Source organism: Moschus berezovskii, chromosome 1 (genome assembly GCF_049115385.1).
Source record: "Moschus berezovskii isolate FMDL1 chromosome 1, NW_MosBer_1.0, whole genome shotgun sequence".
NCBI lineage: Eukaryota > Metazoa > Chordata > Mammalia > Artiodactyla > Moschidae > Moschus > Moschus berezovskii.
This window is the reverse complement of record NC_142460.1, coordinates 39,188,396-39,202,335: the sequence shown is the minus strand read 5'-3', so window position 1 is coordinate 39,202,335 and position 13,940 is coordinate 39,188,396. Positions and strand designations below refer to the sequence as shown.

Sequence of the window (13,940 nt, the reverse complement as noted above, 5' to 3'; positions counted from 1 at the left end):
CAGTGGCCACAGAACTGAAAAAGTTCAGTTTTCATTCCAATCCCATAGAAAGGCAATGTCAAAGAATGTTCAAACTACCATACAATTGCACTCATTTCGTATGCTAGCAAGATAATGCTCAAAATCCTTCAGGCTAGGCTTCAGCACTACATGAACCAAGAACTTCAGATGTACAAGTTGGATTTAGAAAAGGCAGAGGAAGCAGAGATTAAATTGCCATTTTTGGGATCATGTAGAATGCAAGAGAATTCCAGAAAATGATATACATCTGCTTCATTGACTATATTAAATTCTTTGATTGTGTTGATCACAACAAACTGTAGAAGATTCTTTAAAAGATGTCTATACCAGTCCAGCTTAACTGTCTCCTGAGAAACCTGTATGCAGATCAAGAAACAATAGTTATAACTGGACAGGCAGGAAATGACAGACTGGTTCAAACTTGAGAAAGAAGTATGTTAAGGCTGTACACTGTACCCCTGCTAATTTAACGTCTATGCAGAGTACATCATGCAAAATGCCGAGCTGGATGAATCACAAGCTAGAATCAAGATTGCCAGGAGAAATATTCAGCAACCTCAGGTATGCAAATGATACACTCTAATGGCAGAAAGAGAAGAGCAGCTAAAGAACCTCTTGATGAGAGTGAAAAAGGAGAGTGAAAAAAGTGGCTTTAAACTCAACATTCAAAAAACTAAGATTATGGCATCTGGTTCCATCACTTCATGGCAGATAGAAGGGGGAAAATAGAAAAAATAAAGACAGATTCTATTTTCTTGGGCTCCAAAATCACTAAGAACAGAGACTGCAGCCATGAAATTAAAAGACAGTCACTCCTTGGAAGGACAACTATGATGGACCTAGAGAGCATATTAAAAAACAGAGATGTCACTTTCCCGACAAAGTGACATAGTCAAACCTATGGTTTTTCCAGTAGTCATTTATAGATGTGAGAGTTAAACCATAAAAACGGCTCAGTGCCCAAGAATTGATGTTTTTAAACTGTGGTGCTAAAGAAGATTCTTAACAGCCCCCTGGACTGCAAGGAGATCAAAGCAGTCAATCCTGAAGAAAATCAGTCCTGAATATTCATTGGAAGAACTGATGCTGAACCTGAAGCTCTACTACTTTGGTCACCTGATGTGAAGAGTCGACTCATTGGAAAAGACACTGCTACTGGGAAAGAGTGAAAGTGGCAGAGGATGCGATGGCTGAATGGCGTCACTTAGTGGACATGGATTTGAGAAATGTCTAGGAGATAGTGGAGGATGGAGGAGCCTGGTGTGCTGTAGTTCATGGAGTCAGAAAGAGCTGGGCTCAAGTTAGCGACCGAACAACAGCAAGAACATTGTCAGTGAAATGCTTTGTTATTAGCTGAGATAACAGAGCAAATACCTGTGTCAGTCACTGAAAGTTGACTGCCGTTGTGTTGCACACAGTTCAGCCTCAGCAGACCTAGCGGGGAGATATGGGAAGTATTGGAAAAAGCACTGAGATCAGGGTGAGAAAACCAGGGTTGGGTTTGTCCCTTAGTAATTATCTGACATTAGGAAAGTCTCCTAAGTTCAAAAAGTCCACATGAAATTGTTCATTTATCCTTTCAGGAATGTTGGTAAGAATTAAAGGAATAGAATATTTGAGAGCACTTTGATACCTTTTTATAAATGTGAAACAAAATTGGGTTTGGGAAATGTGTCCTGAATGGAAGGATGGCAATGAAAACAAGGAGTCACTAGGAGAAGGGGAAGAAAGCAGTAATTCACAACTATGTAGGACTGTGGTGGAATTCTCCCCTTCCAACCCCAAATCTATAATGGATATATAGACCTTCCAGAATATGTAATTTGTCATCAAGTGATTCAACCACAGTGCAAGTTGAAGTTTAGACCATTATTGTATTGTAAAGTTAATTTTAAAATATTTAATTTCTCTTACTCTGAAACATTTAGTACCGTAAGTGAATGGGAACTTATTATTTTCCAGTGCATTTTGAAAACATCTAGCAAAGTTTGTGGCCAATACTGTCTTGGATTATTAGTTATTTTTCTATTTGTTTTTCAGTAGGTGTAAGCATATTGTGAGATGTTCTATATTTGTGAAACTTATGACAAACTGTGAAGATAACATAATGCATTTTGTGTGAGCCAATGCAGTAACACAAATACTTCATGAAAATTCAGACCAATACTTTGGATTGTATATTTATTCATCAATAGATTTAAACATATTATTGAAAATGTGTTTCTCATTGCCATATTTTAATTTCTGTTTTTAGATTGTGAGACATACATCAGACTGAAAATCAGCTAACATGAGAACTGATCCTGACACCAATGCATCCAGTTAGACATCAAGTCTTTGGAGAAGTCTCCTTATTCTTCTGCCATGCTGTCCTCTCATTCATGTTCCTATTTTCCTCTACTGTAATTGTGTATTCACATACATATCTGCTGTATCAGAGAGAGAGTTTCCTTACAGGAGACACTTAGTCTCTTTTGGTTATTTTAGAAGAGGACCTGCCACATTGTTGATGCTCAATAAATATTTCTGGACTCAAACTCATTCAATTGAAATTAAAATTAATCTTTGATTAACTCATGGAAACATGCTATACGATTATTTAGGACTCGCAGGACTCTTTTTATTTCAGCTCTTATTTAATGATAATTGAACCCTTGAACTTCTCAGCACTTGATTTACAGACACAGAAACCAAGGCAGATAGCATTTATGTTTTTATATTCCTCAAAAGATATGCTTATCCTTTCACTGAAAGAATCTACTGAGGAAATTCATTGAGATGGAAGGCAAGTGAGCAAAATGAAATGGCCCAAGTAAATGTGCTAGTGTAATTTGGTGTGTGTATGTGTGTAATTTGAAGGTTAGTTGGGAGAAGGCTGTGTCAAGATGGCAGATCTTATCTTTCGAGTCCTTGGCAGTGACAACCACTCTGCACGGTAAGTTAACTCTTTGCCACCCTGTGGACTGTAGCCCGTCAGGCTCCTCTGTCCTCGGGATTCTCCAGGCGAGAATCCTGGAGTGAGTTGCTATGCCCTCCTCTAAGGGGATCTTCCTGACACAGGGATCAAACCTGTGTCTCTTATGTCTACCTGCATTGGCAGGCAGGCTCTTTATCACTGGTGCCACTGGGAAGCCTGTGACAACAACTACCCTGTGCCTACTCAGTATCCTTTTTTCTTTCTTTCTTAACAGCCATTCCAATTTTAGAAAATTGTTCTCAGCTAAAAACCTTGCTTGGCAGCCTCAGATGTAGTTCATAGTCATTTGATCAATTGTGGCCAGTGATAAAATTAGTGGAAGCCTCTTACTGGGGCTTCCAGGAAAGCTTTAAAGACAGGTAAACTCACTGGGATGGTCATTTAGTCCCGATGCCTTCCTCTCAGATGGATGTCTGAAGAAGCAATCCTCTTTCAATCATGAGGATTGAATCCACATTTTAGGACTGGTCTCAATAGCAATGTAGAAGAAATCTGGATCCTTGATGACACTGAGCCACAGCACTCATCCTAATCTTCGTATCCATGGCTTATCATGTTAGACTAGACTAGTAAATCATTTGTTTTACTCAGTGTTGGGATTTCTTGAAACCAGACACAGTTCTGTTCTATTTGCCCTTCAAAGAAAAGGGAAGCTCCAATACTTTTGGCTACCTGATGCAAAAAGTCAACTCATTAGAAAACCCTGATGCTGGGAAACCCTGATTCTGGGAAAGACTGAAGGCAGGAGGAGAAGGGACGAGAGAGGATGAGATGGTTGGATGGCATCACTGACTCAATGGACATGAGTTTGTGCAAGCTCCAGGAGATGGTGAAGTGCACGGAAGACTGGCCTGCTGCAGTCCATGGGGTCACAAAGAGTCAGACACGACTGAGAGGCTGAACAGCAACAAAAAGAAAAGGGAAGCACATGACTTTGAGGTCTGATGAGACTTTCTATGGCCCCAAGCACTCCACTGAAACAACTCCATCTCTGCCCATGGTGCAGGGGAACTGTCCTGAATGATATACGCTGTGTGTATATTTTGGGGGCTAGTTTTTCCTGAAGACTATGCTTCAATAGGGGTTTCCCGGTGACTCAGGGGTAAAAAATTTGCCTGCCAGTGCAGGAGATATGCGGGTTTGATCCAAATCCCCTGGAGAAGGAAATGGTAACCCACTCAGGTATTCTTGCCTGGTGAATCCCAGGGACCGAGGAACCTGGCAGGCTACAGTCCATGGGGTCACAAAAGAGTAGGGCACAGCTTAGTGAATAAAACAACACTTAAAGAACACGTGAGAGTTTTCTTAGAGGTATTAATAAATATATAATTTTTGTGTGTGTAGTAGATAAATTCAATTGCTATATATATATTCTAGTTTGACAAAAATCAAATAAGCAACATCCCTTACTTATGATGTTGCTTTAATTAAGTTGACTTTTCTCTGGATGTGATATATACTGTAGAAGCACAATCAATGAACATTGGTGATTTGCTTAAATCTTTCTCTCTACATCATTTATATAATTTATTGTGTAATTGGTTCTCAAGTGGTATACTCCTATAGCTCATCATCTGGAAATCCTTCACAGATGTGCTCAAAAATTTTAATTACTTTGTATATTTTATTTTTTACAAGCACACATGTTGGTGACTGGAAGAGAAAACACCCTTCTCTTAGTCCCAGAGGATTACTTGGCCTTGAAAATAATTGATTCATATCTGCCCACTCCACCCCTATTATTCAAGTAGAGATTATTCAAGAAATCTCTGCCCTATAAATTTAGCTGATACAAAAAAAGTGGGGGGGAATTACTTTATTTTGAATATTTCTGCAGTATCTGTGCATAACTCAGTTTTCTTTTTTTTCCCCATTAAGAATCATATGATACTAGACTAAGTTCCATTCCTAAGTATCACAATTGCACCACAGTTTTAAAACAAGAACTAATCTTCTCTATGGTGGCATTTATCCACAGAGGTAATATCTCTGGTTAGTGAATTTCATGACCTGAAACCAGGCTTCTGCCTCTTAGTTTGTGGAACAATCAGTTCAGTTCAGTTCAGTTCAGTCGCTCAGTCGTGTCCGACTCTCCGCGACCCCATGAATCACAGCACGCCAGGCCTCCCTGTCCATCACCAACTCCCGGAGTTCACTCAAACTCATGTCCACAGAGTCGGTGATGCCATCCAGCCATCTCATTCTCCGTCGTCCCCTTCTCCTCCCGCCCCCAACCTTTCCCAGCATCAGAGTCTTTTCCAGTGAGTCAACTCGTCACATGAGGTGGCCAAAGTATTGCAGTAAAAGGACTGAAAGAGCGAACTGTGTATTATAAGCACTATTGTTATGTACATTGCTTCTCTTTATGAATTACAGTGCTTGTCCATGGGGGTTATGTACCTATGTGTGTGTACACATGTATGTGCTTGTTTGATTCACTAATCTGGTCTATTTAATATACCAGAGAAATGATGAGAAATATTTTTACCTTGAACTGAGGAGTTGGTGATGGACAGGGAGGCCTGGCATGCTGTGGTTCATGGGGTCGCAAAGAGTTGGACACTACTGAGCGACTGAATTCGAACTCGAAGGAACTGGCATAGCTCAACATCTATACAATATACTTTCTCGTGTCTAATTCTTTACTGTGAAGAATGGTACCTAAAACTGAAATTGCATTTGCTAGACTGCTTTGCTTCCCTGGTGACTCAGACAGTAAAGCATCTGCCTACAATGCAGGAGACCCGGGTTCAATCCCTGGGTGGGGAAGATCCCCTGGAGAAGGAAATGGCAACCTACTACAGTACTCTTGCCCGGAGAATCCCGTGAATGTAGGAGCCTGGTAGGCTACGGTCCTTGGGGTCGCAAAGAGTCAGACACGACTGAAAGACTTCACTTTCACTTTCTTTCAGACTGCTTTGCAGCTTGGTTTCTGAGTGAGATGACATTTGACCAGCCAGATGACCTCACAGAATACTTACAAGGTGACAAGGGAGGCAAGAGTCACACAGCTGGTTGGGTATAGTTAATGACCTTTATTGGGATAGACGTTATATAGAATATAGATGACCTTTATTGGGACACACTTTATATAAAATATACCTTTTAAGTGTACAGTTTGATGAGTTCTCACAAATTTATAGACCCGTGTAATCAGTATCAATACGAAGGTTTATCACCCCAGAAAAGTTTCCTGCACTTTCTTCCAGTTAATCATCCACCCCTGATCCAGGCAACAACTGATCTGCCTTTTCTTACCATGAATTGTAGTTATCTTTCCTAGAGACTCAAATAAGTGGCATCATATATGTATCGTCTTTAAATCTGGCTTATTTCGTTCAGCAAACTGTCTGAAATTTATCCATCATACAGCGGGACTCTAAACTAGACCCTAAGATTCCTGCTTCCTGGTGTGAACAGCCTCTCTTATTCAGTCAAACTCTAGTCTAAATGCTGTTGCGAAGGTATTTTTCAGGTGTAATTAAAACCTCTAATAAGTTTACTTTAAGTAGGGAGATTTTCCATGGTGAGCCTGAGCTAAACAGATGAATCTTTAGAAAAAGTTATGGATATTTGAAGTCCAAGAGAAGCTCTGCTGTTGCCTTTCAAAGAGAGAACTTCTGTGTCGTAGAGGAGTCATGGCGGAGAACAGCAGTCTCTAGGAGTGAGCGCAAGCCTGTATTGACAGCCAGCAAGAAAGCTGGAGAAGGAAATGGCAAACCACTTCAGCATTTTTGCCTTGAGAACCCCATGAACACTATGAGAAGGCAAAAAGTTATGACACAGAAACATGAACCACCACCTCCAACCCAGGTCAGTAGGTGTCCAATATGCTCTGAAAAAGAACACAGAAATAGCTATGGAAAGAATGAAGTGGTGAGCCAAAGTGGAAACAGCACCCAGGTGTGGATGTGTCTGGTGGTAAAAGTAAAATCTGATGCTCTAAACAAAACTGCAACCTCAGTCATATAATCACAAGGAACTGAATTCTGTCAATAAACACAGCAAACTGGGGAGAGCCCCTGAGCCTTAGGAGATCACAGCAGTGGCCAACACCTTGAGTTAGCTGGATGGGATCTGAGCAGAGATCCCAGCTTTGCCACACCCAGACTGTTGGACAGAAGTGAATTAATACATGGGTGTTGCTTGAAGCTGCTGGGTTTGCAATAATTCATTATGTGCCAACAGAATCCATTACATTGTATATGTCATTGAATTGTTCCTTCTTATTGGTGAGTCTATGAGTTATTATTGTGAGCTGTGTGCTGTGATGAGTCACTTGTGTCCAACTCTTTATGACCCTATGGATTGTAACTTGTCAGTCTCCTCTGTCCATAGGATTCTCCAGGCAAGAATACTGGAGTGGGTTGCTGTTCCCTCATCCAGGAGATCTTACAGACCCAGGGATCAAACTCAGGTCTCCTGCATTGTAGGAAGATTCTTCATCACTGTGCCACCTGGGAAGCCATGAGTTACTATTATTGAACAAATCATCAACAATTTAGTGTCTGAAAACAACACATGTTTATTATTTTAGAGTTTCTTTTGGTCAGCAATCTGGACGTGGTTTATGTGAATAATCCTCTGATTCATGGTTGCTTACAAGCCTGCAGAGTTCAGCCTGCACTGGAGTCGCATCTGAAAGTTAACATGGGAACAGCCCAACCCCTACACATCAGAATTGAGTACAAAATTATAGCCTTTATCTCATATAAGTGAAAATCCACTTATTATGGATTTTGAATGAATTCATCTCTTCTACCCTTTTTTCTCACTTCCGCCTTTTCCTTCTTCAATGCTTTTCCAAGGTCATCTCTTTAAGACTTCTCAGTGTTGCTCCAACATAATATTTCCTCTAGTCTACTCTGCACCTTCAAAACCCCTTCCCAGTCTTTTGCATTTCTTTAGCACCTCCCCCAATCTCATATTGTCTCCTCTCTCCTCTCAATCAATTTATTAAACTTATCCTAGTGACTCTACTGTCATTTAGATGCGAATGCTTGCAAGTAAGTAGGCAATATGCAGAAGTAGTGCCACCCAATAGATGTTTTTCTTTCAGTTCAAACCCAAACATTTAGATGCTGACTGTACTTGAATATTCCTGTGATTACTAGGTAGGGTTTCTATATTATATTATATTATAGATCCAATCTTATTGTAGCAAAATGCAAAGCAGGTTTAAGTTTATATTTAACAGATCTGTTCAAAATGTGAATGAAGACTGGTCTGAGTAAGTGGGAACCACATTGCATTCACTGATAATGCTCTGGTCCACTCTGGTTTCAGTATTTTCTTTTTTCATGCTAAGGTGGAGCAGGGATTGTTGATAAAGTTGTGCAGCAGTTTAAACATGCTGTTTTGTCCTGTAAATACTCTCTAAGCTCCAGCACTGGACGATTTCTTTCATCAGGGTATTAATTCACAGTACTGGACTATTGCTGTCATCAGTGTATTATTTCACACAAAAAATACAAATAAGTGTGCAAATAAGCTTTACATGCAAAGATGCCTTTGATACTGTATCAAAACTTTTTAATTTCCAATTTTTAAATTTACATGCAAAGATGCCTTTGATACTGTATCAAACTTTTTAATTTCCAATTTTTAAATTTCCAATTTAGTCTTTTCTTGAAATGAACAAAAATGTGGATTAAGAGCTCATCACAATTCCTTTACAATAGTTGTTTCTAATATAACTGAAAACATTGAGGCATAACCTATGAAACAAGAAATAGTAGGTAGGTTGTTATCCCATTTTCCTTCCTGAGTCTTTTCCTAAACACATCAGTGACCACAAATAATAAAGCATCACATACATGCATTGTTTCTTAACTTTTATACATTTTAAAGGAAAACATTACAAGTACCATATTGTAGAATTTGCTCCTTGGAAGGAAAGCTATGACAAACCTATGTAGCATATTAAAGCGCAGAGACATCACTTTGCTGACAAGGGTCTACATAGTCAAAGCTATGGCTTTCCCAGTGGTCACGTATGGATGTGAGAGTTGGACTGTGAAGAAGGCTGAGAGCCAAAGAATTGATGCTTTTGAACTGTGGTACTGGAGAAGACTCTTGAGAGTCCCTTTGATTGGAAGGAGAGTAAATAAGTCAATCCTAAAGGAAATCAATCCAGAATATTCATTGGAAGGACTAATGCTGAAGCTGAAGCTCCAACACTTTGGCCACCTGATGTGAAGAGCCGACTCATTAGAAAACCCCCTGATGCTGGGAAAGGTTGAAGGAAAAAGGAGAAGAGGGTAGCAGAGGATAAGATGGTTAGATAACATCACCATGAGTTTGAACAAACTCTGAGAGATAGTGAAGGACAGGGAAGCCTGGGATGCTGTTGTCCATGGGGGTCTCAAAGAGTCAGACATGACTTAGTGACTGAACAACAAAATTGTGGAGCATCGCATAAGCCTCAGGCAAAGTATATAACAGCACTAACTGGTGGTGATAAGAAAACCATCCCAGAATCATGATTATTAGCAAAAACAAACAAAATGAAAATTATGCAGACTAATGAGACAAACTTTATCAGAAGTGTTTACTGTCTTTTTAAACAGCCTAAAGAAAGCAATGCAGAAAACTTAAACATAACCACTGATTCTGGAAAAGGCAAAATGTTTTAGGTACTCATTACTACACCAAGGTCATCTGCTTTTCTCCAACACTCAATCCTAATTAAAGGTAAATGAATACATCCAGTGACAGTAAACTGGCGCCTAGTTAGCCTCAATCTCCCAAGGGCCAGGGGAAAAACACCTACAACAGCAGGTAAAACGCATTAGATTTGCTGAGCCTATGGAAAGACAGAATATGCAAAAGTGTAAAAAATTGTCTTTGAATGTGAAGTGGCAAGCTGCTTATTCCCATAACGATGAGGACTGTGTCTAAATTAATCCTGACCCTGGCATGAACTGTAGAGAATCAGATACTTTTACAAGTGTGACTGTTACTGATATAGCTAAACTGATGCAACATACTGGACAAAAGTCTTAGGTTGAGCAGTTTAAATAATTTGCACATTTTAGGATTTAAAATAGGAGTTGGCAATTTGTTTCTATAAGAGGAGAGATGATAAATATTTTAGACTTTTTGAGCCATAAGCTGCCACAACTACAGAAATCTGCTGCTGAAGTAGAACAGCAGCAACTGATCATACAGAGAATAACGGGTGTGACTGCACAGCTGCATTAACAGTTAACAGCTCCTGCCCCAAGTACTAAACATCAGTTTACCTGAGCTGAGCCAAGCATGGCTCTTGGGCAGTGAGAATGAAAGTGGTAGATAATGAGGATTATTGTCAAAGGAAAAGGCTAAAATCTAGCTTTTGCTAATAAACATTTATAGCTTTTGCTAATAAACATCTCTCCAGTAGAAAAGCTTGCTGGCAATGCAAAGGAAGCATCAGTGCAAATTCCATAGGACTCCTTCCAGCAAGACTACTGCACTCAGCCTCCACTCCCGATGTTACAACTTTCACAGCACGGAAAAATACAGGGAGTGTTCACCTAGCAAAGGGAATGAGTTAGGGGATGCACGTTGGGAATGGAATACATTGCTTCTCACAGCAGTGTTGAAATATTTCAACAGATTAAATAAAGTTGGATTCTGATCCATAAACTAGATCAGTGGCTCTCAACTGAAGGTGATGTGGCAATGCATGCAGACAATTTGGGTTGTCATGACTGGATAGTGGTCACTACTGGCATCTTGTAGCTTGAGGCCAGGGATGCTGCTGGACATCCAACATGCACATGTGGTCAGCCCCCCACAGCAAGGGGTTCAGCATGTCAGTCATGCAGTTGTATCCAACTCTTTGCGATCCTATGGACTGTAGCCTGCCAAGCTCCTCTGTCCATGGAATTCTCCAAGTAAGAATACTGGAGTGGGTAGCCATTCCTTTCTTCAGGGGATCTTCCCAACCAAATCCGGGGTTCCTGCATTGTAAGCAGATTCTTTACTATATGAGCCACCAGGGAAGCCAACAAAGGATTGTTCTGTTGTTCTTTAGTCACTCAGTTGTGTCAGACTCTTCGTGACTCCATGGACTGTAGCCACTAGGCTCCTGTGTCCATGGGATTCTCCAGGCAGGAACATTGAAGGGGGTTGCTGTTTCCTGCTCAAGGGGATCTTCTGACCCGGGGACTGAACCCCCATCTGTCGCATTTCTTGCATTAGCAGGCAGATTCTTTACCAACTGTGTCACCTGGAAAACCCCCAAAAAGGATTATCCAGCCCCAAATGTTACCAAATCCAAACTTGCACCACTTGTAATATGACAGGCCAATAAGTTGAGAGGTGAGTTAGGACAAGGAATACAGGTTATTTGGAAAGCCAACAGACTGAGAAGACAGTGGACTAGTGTCCCACAGAACCATCTTCCCCACGTTAGCATTCACGCTTCTTTTATACTAGAAGAGGAGGATAAACTGTCAGTTGCTACAATCTTCTCAGTGCCAGAATCCTTTATTCTTACAGCTGCCCAAATAGGTTTGGTCAGAATGTTCCTATAAACCTCCAACAAGGTGGATGTTACTCTGTTTTGAAGTTTTTATCTTTGTATGAATGGAAATACCTCTAGAGATCAGATAGACTGTCCTGTATAATTCAGTCTATAGGCAACATTTGTAAGTTGTAGCAAGACCAATAGAATACAAAGGTTAAAGTGAAAGAAACAGATCCAATATGAAGTCCTGCTTCCCTGGTGGCTCAGTCAGTAAAGAATTTACCTGTAATGCAAGAGACTTGAGTTTGATCCCTGGGCCGGGAAGACCCTCTGGAGGAGGGCATGGCAACCCACTCCAGTATTCTTCCCTGGAGAATCCCACAGACACAGGAGCCTGGCAAGCTACAGTCCTACGGTCCATGGGGTCACAAAGAGTCAGACATGGCTGAGTGACTAACAAACACATTACTAAAATATCAGTAGTACCAAGGTGGAGAAACTTTGTGCTGTTACTTTAATAAATTCCTCCTTTAGTAAATGTAATTATAAAAAACACAAAATACATTTTCTGGAGAAATGTTGAAACTGTCACCACATAAAATGTTGTAAGAGCAAAAGACTTCCAAATAATTTACTGACAGAATCTTCCTGAAAATATTTTGCTCTTTCATATTAATACAAGAAATAAAAGAACATCTCTTAATTTTATATCTGAATGCAGTATCTTTCAGAACGTAATTTGAAAAAAATTTTGCTTTGAATTTGGGGTGTTTTGTAGTTTAATTTTCTAACCCTGGCACTGGTTATAAATTTAGGTACATTTAGGTTTTGTGGTATGTATGTGACATAGTCCTGGAATTGCATCAATCTCAAACAATAATTTATCTGGTTGATATTGAGGAACTTTGGAAGAGAGACAGTTTAAAGGACATGATGAAATAGGAGCAATACTCTTGTAGAGTTGCAAAGGGATTAGTGGGATCTTAGAACTGCCTAGAAACTGTAAGCTTTTCTGTCGGGAAAGCAGGAGCTAAGATATGTTTGAGACTGGGCTGACAGAATCAGGTCAAAATGTTCTGTTTCATTTTGATCTGTCTTAATATGGAGTTCCTCAGATGGAGCTAAACCTATATAACTATGAGTCTGAGGAAAAGAAAAACACTCCAGCAGACTCATGGAGTTTCTCAATAACTGAACTTAGTATGTTAATCAAGGTTGGCTTAAAATGACCAGAAGTTGTTGAAATTTACTAAAATATGCAAATTACTCAATAACCATTGACTTAGGAAGTAGAAACTAATCTATAAATTATCCCTTGAACAAATATGAAATTGAACAAGCTGGTTATTTGTAGCATTTAAAAGAAAATTCTTGCTATTAGGTAATCATTTTTTTTTTTTTAAGTTTACTTTATCCCAGACTCCCAAACATCTAACCCCCTCCCCACTCCAACCACATTTCCCACTGGTAACCAGAAGTTTCTTATCTATGAGTCTGTTTCTGTTTTATAAATCACTTCATTGGTATCTTTTTGCCTTTTTATATTATTCATGTGGTTCTCATGGCAAGAATACTGAAGTGGTTTTCCATTCCCTCCTCCAGGATCATAAGGAAGAAAGAGAGATAAAGAATTGATTCTTTCTAACTATGGTGCTGGTCCCATCCCTTCATGACAGATAGATGGGGAAACAGTGGAAACAGTGGCTGACTTTATTTTTCTGGGCTCCAAAATCACTGCAGATGGTGATTGCAGCCATGAAATTAGAAGATGCTTACTCCTTGGAAGGAAAGTTATGACCAACCTAGATAGCGTATTAAAAAGCAGAGACATTGCTTTGTCAACAAAGGTCTGTCTAATTAAGGGTATGGTTTTTCCAGTAGTCATGTATGATGTGAGAGTTGGACTGTAAAGAAAGCTGAGTGCCGGGGAATTGATGCTTTTGAACTGTGGTGTTGGAGAAGACTCTTGAGAGTCCCTGGGACTGCAAGGAGATCCAACCAATCCATCCTAAAGGAGATCAGTCCTGAGTGTTCATTGGAAGGACTGATGTTGAAGCTCAAACTCCAATCCTTTGACCACCTGATGTGAAGAGCTGACTCATTGGAAAAGACCCCGATGCTGGAAAGGATTGAGAGCAGGAGAAGAAGGGGATGACAGAGGATGAGATGGTTGGATGGCATCATTGACTCAATGGACATAGGTTTGGGTGGACTCAGGGAATTGGTGATGGACAGGGAGGCCTGGTGTGCTGTGATTCATAGGGTAGCAAAGAGTCGGACACGGCTGAGCAACTGAACTGAACTGAACTATGGTTCTGGAAAAGACTCTTGAGAGTCCTTTGGGCAGTAAGGAGATCAAACCAGTCAGTCCTAAAGGAAATCAACACTGAATACTCATTGGAAGGACTGATGCTGAAGTTGAAGCTCCAATACTTTGACCACCTGATCTGAATAGATGATGTGAACACCTGACAGGAACATTGGAAA

At 40.1% G+C, this 13,940-nt stretch overlaps 1 long non-coding RNA gene across 2 annotated transcripts in view; it reads left to right on the top strand.

Annotated features, from left to right (window-relative positions):
- Positions 1-4,138, top strand: part of LOC129553375 (uncharacterized) — a 393,842-nt gene extending 389,704 nt beyond the window's left edge. For both annotated transcript variants that reach the window (XR_016037387.1, XR_016037386.1), the window contains one exon: positions 2,276-4,138. This is a non-coding gene — a long non-coding RNA (uncharacterized LOC129553375). The remainder of the gene's footprint in view (positions 1-2,275) is intronic.
- The last annotated feature ends 9,802 nt before the right edge of the window (positions 4,139-13,940 follow it).